The 13,918-nt window shown below is 36.7% G+C and overlaps 1 pseudogene; it reads right to left on the bottom strand.

Annotated features, from left to right (window-relative positions):
- Positions 1 to 2,666: 2,666 nt before the first annotated feature.
- LOC113351537 lies at positions 2,667 to 13,713 on the bottom strand (annotated as a pseudogene).
- Positions 13,714 to 13,918: the final 205 nt, after the last annotated feature.

The following is a 13,918-nucleotide window of genomic DNA, read 5'->3' as shown; positions in this document are numbered from 1 at the left end:
TACGTTTTATTATGCAGGAAGAGATCCAAGCGATCTGGGACGCACTAACCTATTTACTAAGGTTAAACTCGAAACAAATAGAAAGTGCTAGTAGGGATAACTCTCTCGACTAAGTCTGTAATAGATTTACAGAGACTGAATCAATGGAACGCTTTTGTGTCTGGATTGGTGGAATCAGATTCCTTCCTAATAATGACCATGATTGAAATCTGTAACTGAGTGAACAACCCCTTACCGTGGTAGCCAAAATGTAGTTACCTAAAATATGAAAGAGGTTAGAAGTGGGATTCTAGGGTTTCTGAAAGTGAGTTACGGGAGGTTGAGCACGAACAGTCTTCACCTAAACCACGCACAGTGGCCGTTCAAAGGCTGATTCAGTTACAGGGAAGAGGTTTAGGGTTGGTCCCATGGAAGGAAGCATACGAAGAGAGAGATCATAGAATTCTAGGGTTTGAAGAAGAATTACTCTGATATTTTTTGAGAAAGATGTGAGTTAGCTTGGAGAAATAGAGGACCTATTTATAGCTGAATTCTCTAATCTCTGGTCGGTGAAGATACGTGTTGTATGGAGCAATTCTTTCGTCTCTTCAGGAATAGATAGAGATAAACTAGATATGTTGATTTTATCTCATTATTACACCGCCTTTAATCTCTTCTGCGGTAAAAAATAGGCCGGGTATTTCTCACACGTGCCGTAGACCGCCAGACCAAAACCTTATTTTAACCCTCTATTTGTGTGAAGCTGAGTCAGCCTTTGTGATGATGTGTTAAGAGAGAGAAATATTCTCTTTAGCCGAGTTGGACAAGATAGAGAGATATTCTATGATTTGTGAGAATGACTAGGATGAGTCACATGAAAAGGCATGGAATGCCTCAGAAATCGTGTGTAGAGTGTCAGAGGAGATGAGGTTGAGATGATGAGAAAGAGGCCTGAGTCCAAGATGAGGCTTGTTCCTAAGTCTTGTCCTTGTATAAGACTCTTCAGACGAGATGGCTCAGCACGGATGAGGCCTCTTGAGATTTAGCCTACGCAGCTGAGGCTGTCTGAGATTTTGCCGAAGCGTCTGGAGCTGTCTGAGATTCAGCCGACACGTCTGGAGCTGTCTGAAATTTGGCTAACGCGTCTCGAAACGTCTGAGATTTGGTTTATACGTCTGGAGCCGTCTGAGATTTGGCTAACGCGTTTGAGGCCGTCAGAGATTTGGACAACGGGATGTAATATGTTCAACACTTGTCTAACACGATAAAATCTCTCAGAAGTCAGCTGGGACATGTTTGGGAGAGAGAAGAAGGCTTGCACGCCTGATAATGTCTCTGCGAGACTTCGGCTCACTTGTCTTTGACCAGCGTATCTTGCAGAGATATGCTAGGAATCAATTATGTCTGTATTTATGGGGACGACATGACCAGTGTATCTCGGAAGAATGTTTTAGGAGTCTTTCGAAAGGGCCCAGAGGCAGAATAACCAGCGTATCTCGCGTGGATATCCTAGGAATTCTGAAGCCTCGGTAAGTCGAGTCAGAGCCTAGAGTAGACATGACCAGTGTATCTCGCGATGATGTACTAGGAATCAGTCATTGATCTCAAATAGGATGAGTCATGCTTACAAGAGACATGTATGTTTTCGCTCTGGGTCATAAGTCCGTCGGGGATGTTTTTACGCATCTACAGAACCTACATGACCAGCAGTATCTCGTCAAGGATGTATACCAGGAATCATGGCGTCACAATTAGGTGCGTCTTGCGAAGATATGCTGGAATTGTGGTTGTTCTGGTTCATAAGTCCGTCGGGGACGTTTTACGCTCTACAAAACCTACGTGACCAGCAATATCTTGTCGAGGATGTGCGCTAGGAATCACGACATCACGACCAGCAGTGTCTCGTGGGGACGTATACTAAAAATCGTGACTATGGGTGCCTTGAGTACCAAGGGCTTAATCTCTCACGTGAGAGTTGAGTTTTGTCTGTGGTTTTGAAATAACACTTTTGTCCCTTATCCAAATTTCACCATCTACAATAGGCATTTTATTCCTGTTGGAATTTAACTGCTGTAGTTGAAAACTGAACCAATCGTCCAATATTGAACCGAGCCTCACTTGGATCAATCTTCGCCGATATATTCTTTCTTCCACCGTGAGAAACTTATTTTCTCATCCAAATGCACCCTAAAATAAACTAATTTTCCAAGTCCCATTGGCTTTTCTCTTAATTTCTATGTAGTGGTTGTGGCTCCCTGATGCATTTTAAAAATAATAAAAGTTGTTAAAGACATCATATCTCATATCCTTACATGTTTGCATCAGTAGATATTGAGCAAAAATATTTTAATTGCACTTTTTATTCACATAAATTAATTAAGCGCCGATCAGTATCTCAAACACTCTCAAAATGATAGCATATTAGTTAACTTGACATGCAAATTACATTACAGTAAAAATATTGAATTAAAAGACGTATCACTCATGACTCAGAGGTCTCAATGAAAAAAAAAACTTCATATATTCAACAAGGCGCCGAAAAGGATGAGATGATTCAACGATGACAAAATATGGAATAAAATCTAGCCATCTCTTTGATCCATGAATTGATCTAACAGTTCATCCAAGATGGAATAAGAAAGAAAGATGTTACAAAAATATTACATAATTGATCGAGCTTCATATGCCTAAATACTCCTGGTTTTTGTTGTTATAATCCCTTCAAGGATTGGATAACTTGAAACTAAGATGAAAAAACGAAATATAAAGTTGTCCAAACATATGTTCGAGGCTCTTGTCGATGAAAACTCTTCTTACTCCTAGAATGGGGCATCCCAAATTCCAGATTACCAATATGAATAAGGGAATCATAAAAATAGTAGCTCCTTGGAAATTGAAGTTGCCCTTCTCATATTTTTTCTGTTGATCAGAATCTATTACCTTTTTTGTTAACCGAAAACTAGCTTTTGTTACTCCGCCCGATTTCACGACAATATCGAGACATCCAAACAAGCTTATTGTAACTGATTTTATCATCCAAATCCTTTGTTCATTCCACCACGTTTTTATTGTTCCACTACTAATTAGTACCTCTACTAGATGTTGACTAAGAGAGGACACATAAACAATGACAAACACTGTGAACCATGGATCTGATACCTTGGGGAACAAGGGGACGCCTTTGACAAGGTACAACTGAGGGATAAGTCCATAGATGAGAAAAGATACGCCGTAAAGTGGGTGCAGTGTAAAATGTGCATAACACATACTTTGAAATGGAGACATTCTTGACATTCCATAATTTAAAGGGCTGAATTTAGACACCCCAACTTGAAATAATCCAGAGCACCATTTTATGGTTTGGACCATGGAATCCTTCATATTCACTGTGGTACACCCTAAAAAACTTGGTTTTGATGGAAAGCAATATACTGATGTCCATCCTTTGCAATGTAAGAGGTACCCAGTAAATGTACTCTCTAGTAAGCACTTGTATGAGAACCCCATCTGTAAGAACCAAGTGATGTTAGCTAATTAACAAAATAAATACATAAGAACTAAATACAGTAGAACTTCATTAATTAAATTAATCCGTGATAAATTAATAACTATGTTAAAATAATATTTTTTACCAGTTCCGACTTTGGACAGTACGTTAGGTTAATAACCTCTCTAAATTTATAAGATAATAAAAATTTAAACCTCCATTTAGGTCCAACTAGTATTTAAATTAATAATCAGTGTGATAGCACTATATTAAGATGCCTTATTAAAATAGGAATCCAAAGTTGTTTGTTTCTTGTTAACATTTATACAACACAGGACTTCATCTTAAACATGTTGTAGTCTTGTGTTATTATTCGTATTGTTTTAATTATAACATCAGTATATCTATGTGTGTGTGCATGCGCGCGCGTGTGCATACACACATAATATGCAATATATTATCGGATATAATATTATGCCATAAAATAGTTTGAATTGAAATTAAAATCGGGTCGAGATCGTCTGTGCCACTGCTTGTGTGTGCCCTATGTGCCACACCAATAGAAACACGGTATTTTCTCTTGGATTTGTAATATCTTCTTTAACTAATTAATTATCTTTCCTAATCGATTAGTGTTGTATAAATAGAAAATCTATTTAGTTAGTCATGGTTAATGAGAGGAATGATGTGGCGTGTTTCTATTGGTGTGGCACATAGGGCACACACAAGCAGTGGCACAGACGATCTCGACCCATTAAAATCTCCAAATATTTGTTATTATAGGAAAATAATCTACACACTTATCTCTAAAACTTAAGTTAGGCATGTTTCGATATATTAATAACTCATTAATTTATTAATAAATTTAGACTTCGCTAAATTGATAGATTTTGCAGTCTCAAGAAAATTTTACTGTATTGAATTGATTTATTGAACCTACCCGATCACCCCATTGAGTCTTGTTTTCGAACGCACATGACGTTAAATATCCAGCTTCTCGCAATAGGGACGAGGTTGTTGACGAATCCTCGTTATTGTCATTGCACTAAACATTTTGGCATAACGATTTAACGAATCTTGCAGATGGACCAAAACAAGTTTCTGGTTCGGAAATATAGATACCTAACGAAGCACCAGATTTCAATGTTTGATTAGTAATTACCGATTATAAATTTTCATGACTAATACTTTAAATTTATGAGTGTATATTTATAGTTATATGCAACTTATGCCATTAATGTATGCCATTAATACGATTATATTTACGGTTTACCTTCTTGCTTGGAAGTGCCAAATAGTGCCTTTCTCTTTATGTAAAAACCAGTACCTGATAATACTGGCCCTCTTAGTCCATCCATACCTTGCCATTAGTCTAAATCCGAATATTAGATTACACAATTTACCGGGAAAAAGTTAAAGTCGAAAGTCAAGGAATGAAAAAAAATCAATGCCAAAACAAAACTAAATTTGCAGACCTTAAAAGCTGATCTGGCTTGACTGTCATAGATATCGTTTTGACTAAGATTACGGAACATCTGAGGGAACTGAACGAAAGCCAAAGCAGATGATGAAGAAGAAGTCCTTGGATTATCTACATAAAAGCACGTTGCTTGTTTTGCTGACGTTGGGTCGTTACAGTACATGTCACAATCTAACACCAGTATGTATGGAGCGTTGCTGATTATCCCTGACACCCGTAACTGCAGTTGACATTGTAATTCAAAACTTATTAATCGATGAAGTGACTTAGTGACATGTAATAGTGGCACTCGATGATGTGCGTGTTCTATCCCATATATTGAGAATAAATTTCCTAAATGTACATCGTGACAACTATAACCCTAGCAGATTTGTGACATATAAACATGAAAATTTTACCAAGGAGTTAAGGGCTCCGGCTTTAAAACGATGGTGATAAGTTGGTCTTCTCTCGCGAGAAACATAAACAAGTCTAGGAATTCCTTCATTTTCACATATCATCTGCATTGATTCCAACAAAATATGTACAACCTTTGATTACATCACTGGGTAAATAATTCCATTATTGTATATATAATTTTTGAAGAATTTCCGGCGTGTGGTTGAAAGTTGTATGAAGCTCAAATTCTAGAGCTTCTGGTCCACTTGAGAAAATGTAGACCAATAGGAAATTAGGGGACAAAATTTGGAACAAGTGTAAAACCTTTGTCACCTTTCATAGAAAATTTAGACCAATAGAAAATTATTAGAGAGAATTTAGACCAATAGGGAATAAGATACTTTTGTCCTTTGACATGTTTCCAGTTCCACTGAAAATAGTTCCTTAAGTAAAAAAGAAAATAATTCCTTAAGTACAAAAATAAAATAAAAATATAATACCTTAAGTAAAAAAAAAAACCTAAAATAATACCTTAAGTAAAAAGATCTTACCTCATCGTTAAAAAATACTGAAAAAATACCCATTCTTTAAGTAAAACATATCTAGAGATAATATTTTAAGTAAAAAATCTTACTTGACGGTTAAAAATTAGAAAAACAAATCTTTGTACCTTTTTTATTATACTTTCTTAATTATAGCCTAAGTTCTTCCCATTTAAAAAGTTATACGTTGACTGAAAAAAAAAACCTTCCCAGGTGAAAAATAATACTTTGAGCAAAAAAATCTATTCTTTTGGGGAAAAAAATCCACACACAATATGTTACATTCATGAGTACAAAAAAATAATATCTTGAGAAAAAAGTATACTTCACGAGTAAATTTAAAAATATATGTCGAGTAAAAAAAAAAAAAAACTTCAACCAATATGTTACTTTCACGGGCAGAAAAAAACTACGCGGGTAAAAACCTGGTATGTTACTTTCACGGGTATAAAAAATAATATCTTGAATAAAAAATATACTGTATGGTTAAAAAAAAGAAATATCTCAAGTAAAAAAAAAGAGCAAAAGAAACTTCAAACAATATGTTACTTTCCCGGTTAGAAAAATAAAAAAACGTATATTTATCACTCTTTTCACAGGTAAAAAAATAATAAATTAAGTAGAAAACTATCTTTCTTTTACAAGTTAAAATAACTTTATCCGATATGTTACTTTCTTGAGCAAAAAATATACTTTACTGGTAAAAGGAAAAAATATCTCTGAGTAAAGAAAAAATAAAAATAAAAACTGCAACCAATATGTTATTTTCACTGGTAAAAAAAAGAACTACATAGGAAAAAAAAGTATATTTATCACTCTTTTCACAGGAAAAAAAAGAACAAATAGAGTAGAAAAACAATCTTTCTTTTACATGTTAAAATAAACTTCACCCAATTTGTTACTTTTACACGTAAAAAAATAAATCACCGGTAGATAAACACATATCATTTTGATTGTGGTTGTTAAATGACAAATCAATTGACTAGTAATGAGTGTAAAGAAAAACTTCAATCAATATATTATTTTCATTGTTAAAAGAAAACTACATGGAAAAAAAAACGTATATTTATTACTTTTTTTCACGATAAAAAAAAAGATCAAATAGAGCATAAAAACAATCTTTCTTTTAAAGGTTAAAAAAAGCTTCACCCAGTTTGTTACTTTTACACGTAAAAAAATAAATCACCGATAGATAAATAAATATCATTTCGATTGTGGTTGCTAAGTGACAAATCAATTGACTAGTAATGAGTGTAAAGAAAAACTTCAAACAATATAGTATTATTTTCATTGGTAAAAAAAAACTACATGGAAAACAAGTTACTTTCATTGGTTAAAATAAAAAACTACATGGAAAAATAAAACATATGTTTATCACTTTTTTCACAGGCAAAAAAGATCAAATAGAGCAGAAAACAATCTTTCTTTTACAGGTTAAAAGAAACTTCACCCAGTATATTACTTTTACACGTAAAAAAATAAATCACCGATAAAAAAATAAATAATCATTTTGATTGTGGTTGCTAAATAAAAAATCAATTGACTAGTATTGAGAGTAAAGAAAAAATGAAAAGAAAAACTTCAACCAATATATCACTTTCATTGGCAAAAAAAAAAAAAAAAACTACATGGAAAAAGAGTTACTTTCATTGGTAAAAAAAAAACTACATGGAAAAAAAAACACGTATATTTATCACTTTTATTCATGGGCGAAAAAAGATCAAATACAATAGGAAAAACAATCTTTCTCTTACAGGTGAAGAAAACTTCACCCAATATGTTACTTTTATACGTAAAAGAAAAAAATCACCCGTAAAAAAACAAATAATTATTTTGATTGTGGTTGGATGTAAAGTATAGTAACGGACCTCAACTTGCGGGGCTCGATCTTGGCTCGTTGCTATGCTTTGACTTTCATTCTCTACACGCTGCAAGAAGTGATGATACTACTGCGTTGAAATACAAAAATTCCATAGTGTTAGGGACCATGCACAAAGTTCAGGCATCATCATGCATTTACCAGAAGAACGAAAACACTCCACGGGATGTGATTTTAAAACATGACGTGTTTATGGAATCCTTCATTTTAAAATGTGAGGCTGCAGAAAGACCATGAGCACATGACATAATGCATTAAATAAAGAAGAGAGGTTGCATGCCTTGATTTCGTCTTGATCTAATTTGAACTGATCATAATCAACATGTTCAATATCATCATCAGATTTCGACGAACTGAAATATGCTTCTGGACATCGAGTTTTAATGTCATACTTGTTCCAAAAAGGAATCCATGACTTTGCAAACACAGCAGCTTCTTTGACGCTAAAAAGAGTTAAAGGAGAACCAGAATCATCAGAGAGATAAACAGAGAGTTTCTCTGGAGGGTAATCTAAAGACATCGCTGATAACACAGTGTTCATAACTTGTATAGTAGGCTCTTTAGTTGGATCCGCAGTGCAGATGAAAACATCAATACCCGGTAATGATGAAGAAGATATTCTGTCAGGGTAAGTGGTTCTAACAACGGGTCTGGATCTGAAAGCCTGGCTTAAAAACCAAATAAAAGAGAAAATGAATTCAGAAATTGTTAACACAACGTGACTTAACCCTCAAGTTAACTCAACCTGTATATTTGGAAGTCTCTGTATATTAGGGAATTGTGTTTATTTGGGAAAGATAGTATCTTAACCCTCAAGTTAGTTATGCATATATATGCATTGAGTCTCTGTATATTCTGAATATATTCAAATCAATTGAAACTGTCTTGTTTAACCTCGTCATCTTGTCTCTCTTCTCTTTAGTTAAAACCTAGTAGTTAACCCTTTAACCTAGGAGTTCTATCTTGGTATCAGTAGGTTAGTCGATCCTATTTTAGTCATGACAGAATCATCAACCACATCTTCTACAGCCTCTTCTACAGTTTATGCTATAATCAACTCTACCTTGTCTTCCCTGCAGTCCTCTACGATGTCTTCCTTTCAGTTCTCTCAGCCACATCACATGATCACCGTAAAGCTAGACGACACCAATTACTCCCTGTGGCGTGCTCAATTTCTTCCTTACCTTCAGGGACATGACTTGGATGGTTATGTCACTGGTGCAACCCCATGCCCTACAGAAACTCTTACTGCTGATCTCCCAAATCCTGCCTATCTTTCCTGGAGAAAAAAGGATAAACTCTTAGTTAGTTGGCTGTTTTCTTCTCTTACCCCGGATACTTTTCGTCATGTCCATCGATTAACAACGTCTAAAGAAATCTGGTCATCTCTGGAATCTCTTTATGGCTCTAAATCTGATGCTCAAGTTCATCATCTTCACTGTGAACTGCGAGCATTACGTAAAGGTTCTCAAACTATGCGTCAGTACATAGACCGTGCTCGTGATCTTGTGGATAGCTTGGCAGCAGCAGATACCATTGTCACAGACAAAGAGTTTCGTCATTGTCTCTTAGATGGCTTGGACAGTACCTATGATGCTATTGTCACATCATTAACCACCACGATGAGTTCGTTGTCTGTTGAAGATTTTCTCACTTTTCTCCTGACATTTGAACTACGTATTGATCAACAGACAAAGCTTTCCAACTCTCAACCAGTTGATAATCTCGCTGCCCAGAATCGACAATCTTCGTATCATTCTTCTTCATCATCTGGATCATCTTCAGCACCCAACTCTCAGTTCTCTTCCTTTCGCTCTACTGGTAACAACAGAAATCAAAATCACCATGGGCCTGGTTCATCTCAGCCTGCTCGTTTTCATAATCAACGTGGGCCTGCTTCACCTGACAATCAACGTGGGCCTATGACCTCTGATTCTTCTTCTCCTCGTTGTCAACTTTGTGGGCGTAAAAATCATGAAGCCCAAGACTGCTGGAATCATTATGACAAGAGTTTTCGACCACCTAGGCGTCAACCACCATCCTATGCACCTCGGGCTTATGCTGCTTATGGACCTGGGTTTTCATCATCACCTTCTTGGACGCCTGATAGTGGTGCTACAGATCACATTACCAATGATTTCTCTCGTCTTCAATTTCCTACTGAGTATACTGGCCCTGATCAAATTCAGATGGGTAATGGTTCTTCTATACCAATCTCTAATGTTGGTTCCTCAATTTTAGGGACTCCCAACCGTAAGTTGCAGCTTCGTAATTTTCTCTTTACACCCAAAATCTCTCATAATCTCTTATTTGTTTCTCGTTTCACTACTGATAACAATGTCTTATTTGAATTTCATCCAAATTTTTGTTTGTGAAGGATCGATGTACCGGGAAGGTTCTTCTTCGCGACATTAGGAAGGGTGGTCTCTATCAACTTGATGTTTCATCTCTAGTTCCTCAAGATTACATAGGAGAACGTGCTAGTTTACAAGCCTGGCATGCTAGAATGGGTCATCCAATGATGCGCACAGTTCGCAAAGTTATTTCTCAGTTTTCTCTTCCAGTTTCAAATCAAACTATCAGTTTTTGTTCTTTTTGTCATGAGCATAGAAGTCATAAATTACCTTTTCAATACAGTACAACAGTTTATTTGAATCCATTAGATTTAATTCTCTCCGATGTATGGGGACCCTCTCATGTTTTATCTAATGAAGGATATAAATATTATATTATATTCATTGATGCGTATAGTCGTTTTACTTGGATGTTTCCTATGTCTCAAAAATCTGATGTTTTCTCCATATTTTTCTTATTTCAAAAGCATGTTGAAAATCTTTTTGGTCGAAAGATAAAAATATTTCAATCTGATAATGCTGCTGAATATCGCAAACTCACTCCACATCTTCAAGAACTTGGAATTTTTCATCGTTTTTCATGTCCACATACTTCTGAACAAAATGGTTTGGTTGAACGTCGTCATCGTCATATTCGTGAAACTGGTCTTACTATTCTTAACATGGCCTCTGTGCCGTCTTCCTATTGGTATGACTCCTTTTACACTGCCTGTTATTTGATGAATCGTGTCCCTTCGACTTCTGTTAATAATTCTTCTCCATATGAAGCTCTTTTTGGTATTTCACCTGATTACACTTCTCTTCGTGTATTTGGCTGTCTATGTTATCCTCACTTGCGTCCGTATAGGTCTCATAAGATGGATGCTTTGTCTTCTCCATGTGTTTTTATTGGCTATAGCCCCTCTCATAAGGGTTATAAGTGTCTTCATATTCCTACGGGTCGAATATACATCAGTCGACATGTTGTTTTTGATGAGACTACCTTTCCCTTTGCATCCGCGTCGTCACCTTCTCCGTCGTCGACTCCTTCACAGGTAATTCTTCCCTTGTATGCTCTTCATAATTTTGTGCCGTCGTCAGTGCTTATTAATCATCAGCCGCCAGTCTCCAATCATCAGCCGCCAGTCTCCAATCATCAGCCGTCAAATTCTGTTTCCAATCATCAGCCGCCAAACCCTGTCTCCAATCATCAGCCGCCAAACCCTGTCTCCAATCATCATCCGCCAAACTCTGTCTCCAATCATCAGCCGCCAAACTCTGTCTCCAATCATCAGCCGTCTGTCTCTGTCTCCAATCATCAGCCGTCACCTGCTGTTACTTCTCAGCCGACAGCATCCTTCTCTAATCATCCGCTGCCGGTTTCTGTCTCTCATTCTCAGCCGTCACCTGCTGTTACTCTTCCGCTGTCGCCAACACCTGATGATGTCGATTCATTGTCTCCTGTTCCTGATTCGTCCGACTCTCAGTTATTGTTGCCGTCTTCTTCTGCTGCTCAATCTGTAACTTCAACAGATGCTTCCCCTGTTACACACCCGATGACTACAAGAGCTAGAGACGGTATTTTCAAACCAAATTCACGATATGCTCTCATCTGTGATTCCGTTCTTGAACCGTCTTGTATTTCTCAAGCTCATAAGGACCCTGACTGGCGTACATCCTCCGACGATGAGGTCAATGCATTACTTCGAAATGGTACTTGGTCCTTAGTCCCGTATCATCCTTCTATGAATGTTATTGGTTGTAAGTGGGTTTTTCGAATCAAGCGTAATCCATATGGTACCATTGCACGTCGTAAGTCTCGCCTAGTTGCCAAAGGATACAATCAACAAGAAGGAATTGATTACTATGAAACGTTTAGTCCGGTTGTTAAACCATGCACTATACGTATTATTCTTACATTGGCTTTATCCTCCAATTGGCCCATTCATCAACTTGATGTGCAGAATGCTTTTCTTCATGGAGAACTTCAAGAGGAAGTCTATATGAAACAACCTCCAGGTTATGTTGATTCTCGTTTTCCTACACATGTTTGCGAATTACATCGTTCTCTTTATGGACTTAAACAGGCTCCTCGTGCGTGGTATCACAGACTTAGCAATTTTTTGTTGCAAATTGGTTTTGTCACTTCCAAGTGTGATTCGTCCTTGTTTATTCATACTGGTACTCATGGTGTGATCTATTTGTTGGTGTATGTGGATGATATCATTGTCACTGGCTCTAGTACTACAGGTATTTTCTCTATTCTCTCTCGTTTGAAGCAAGAATTTGCAATTAAAGATCTTGGTCAATTATCCTATTTTCTTGGGATTGAGGCAATTCGTACTTCTTCGGGGCTCTTTCTCTCGCAACATCGTTATGCTCAAGATCTTCTTATTCGAGTAAAAATGGATGGCGTTAAACCAATTACTACTCCGCTAAGCACTTCTGGTGATGTTTCCTCTGATCGTAGCACTTTATTAACAGATGCTACTGAATATCGTAGCATTGTTGGAGCTTTGCAATATTTAACTTTTACTCGTCCGGATCTTGCGTTTGCTGTCAATAAGGTTTGTCAATTTATGCATGCTCCTACAGAGTTTCACTGGGGATTAGTTAAACGTATTCTTCGTTACCTCAAGCATACAAGTACGTTTGGTATACTCCTTAAGCCATCCCCTTCTCTACAATTATCTTTCAGTGCATATACTGATTCCGATTGGGCTGGTTCTCTTGATGATCGTCGTTCTACAAGTGGATATTGTGTTTATTTGGGTGGTAACATTATTTCTTGGAGTGCTCGTAAACAAAAGACTGTTTCTCGTTCTAGTACTGAAGCTGAATATCGAGGACTTGCTATTGCTACTGCCGAAATTATGTGGATTCAGTCGCTTATTTCTGAGCTTCGTATATCCACACGCTCTCCTCCCATATTATGGTGTGATAATCTTGGTGCAACTTATCTCACAGTTAATCCTATATTTCATGCTCGGACGAAACATATAGAAATTGATTATCACTTTGTTCGTGATCAAGTAGCTTCCAAGCTTCTTGATGTCCGTTTTATATCCTCTAAAGATCAAATTGCGGACATATTCACCAAACCACTTTCTAGTGATCGGTTTTCTCTGTTAAGGTTCAAGCTTACGGTTCAAGATAACCCGTTACGCTTGCGGGAGGGTGTTAACACAACGTGACTTAACCCTCAAGTTAACTCAACCTGTATATTTGGAAGTCTCTGTATATTAGGGAATTGTGTTTATTTGGGAAAGATAGTATCTTAAGCCTCAAGTTAGTTATGCATATATATGCATTGAGTCTCTGTATATTCTGAATATATTCAAATCAATTGAAACTGTCTTGTTTAACCTCGTCATCTTGTCTCTCTTCTCTTTAGTTAAAACCTAGTAGTTAACCTTTAACCTAGGAGTTCTATCTGAAATAAATAAAAGAATCCATGGCCATTTACTTTGAATCACTGGTTCTTGAAGGAGACGAGAAAGACGGTAATAGAGTATGGAGAGAATAATTGTGGTGTGGAAGACAGAGTGTAGTCTGTTCAGGTTTGCTCTTAGTGTTTGAACTTGAACTTCATGTAAAGGAAGGGAATCAGCAGTAGAAGAAATCTTCTTTTCCATTTTGATCTCTTTTTCTATTTTCTTGGTGATAATGCATCAAGGAAGACTTCATTTCGTTTTCTTTTATAGGAGAAGCAGAACATTATCAATCCTATGAGGTGATTGATTGGCATTTACAACCAGCATCATCAATCAGTTGACGAACTTACAATGCGCAAGAATTTCTGGCACTAGGGCTTATTCCGTATAATGACGAACTTACAAT

This window comes from Papaver somniferum, chromosome 2, assembly GCF_003573695.1.
Source record: "Papaver somniferum cultivar HN1 chromosome 2, ASM357369v1, whole genome shotgun sequence".
NCBI lineage: Eukaryota > Viridiplantae > Streptophyta > Magnoliopsida > Ranunculales > Papaveraceae > Papaver > Papaver somniferum.
Note: the sequence above shows the minus strand (reverse complement) of the source record. Positions and strands in the feature narration are given on the sequence as shown.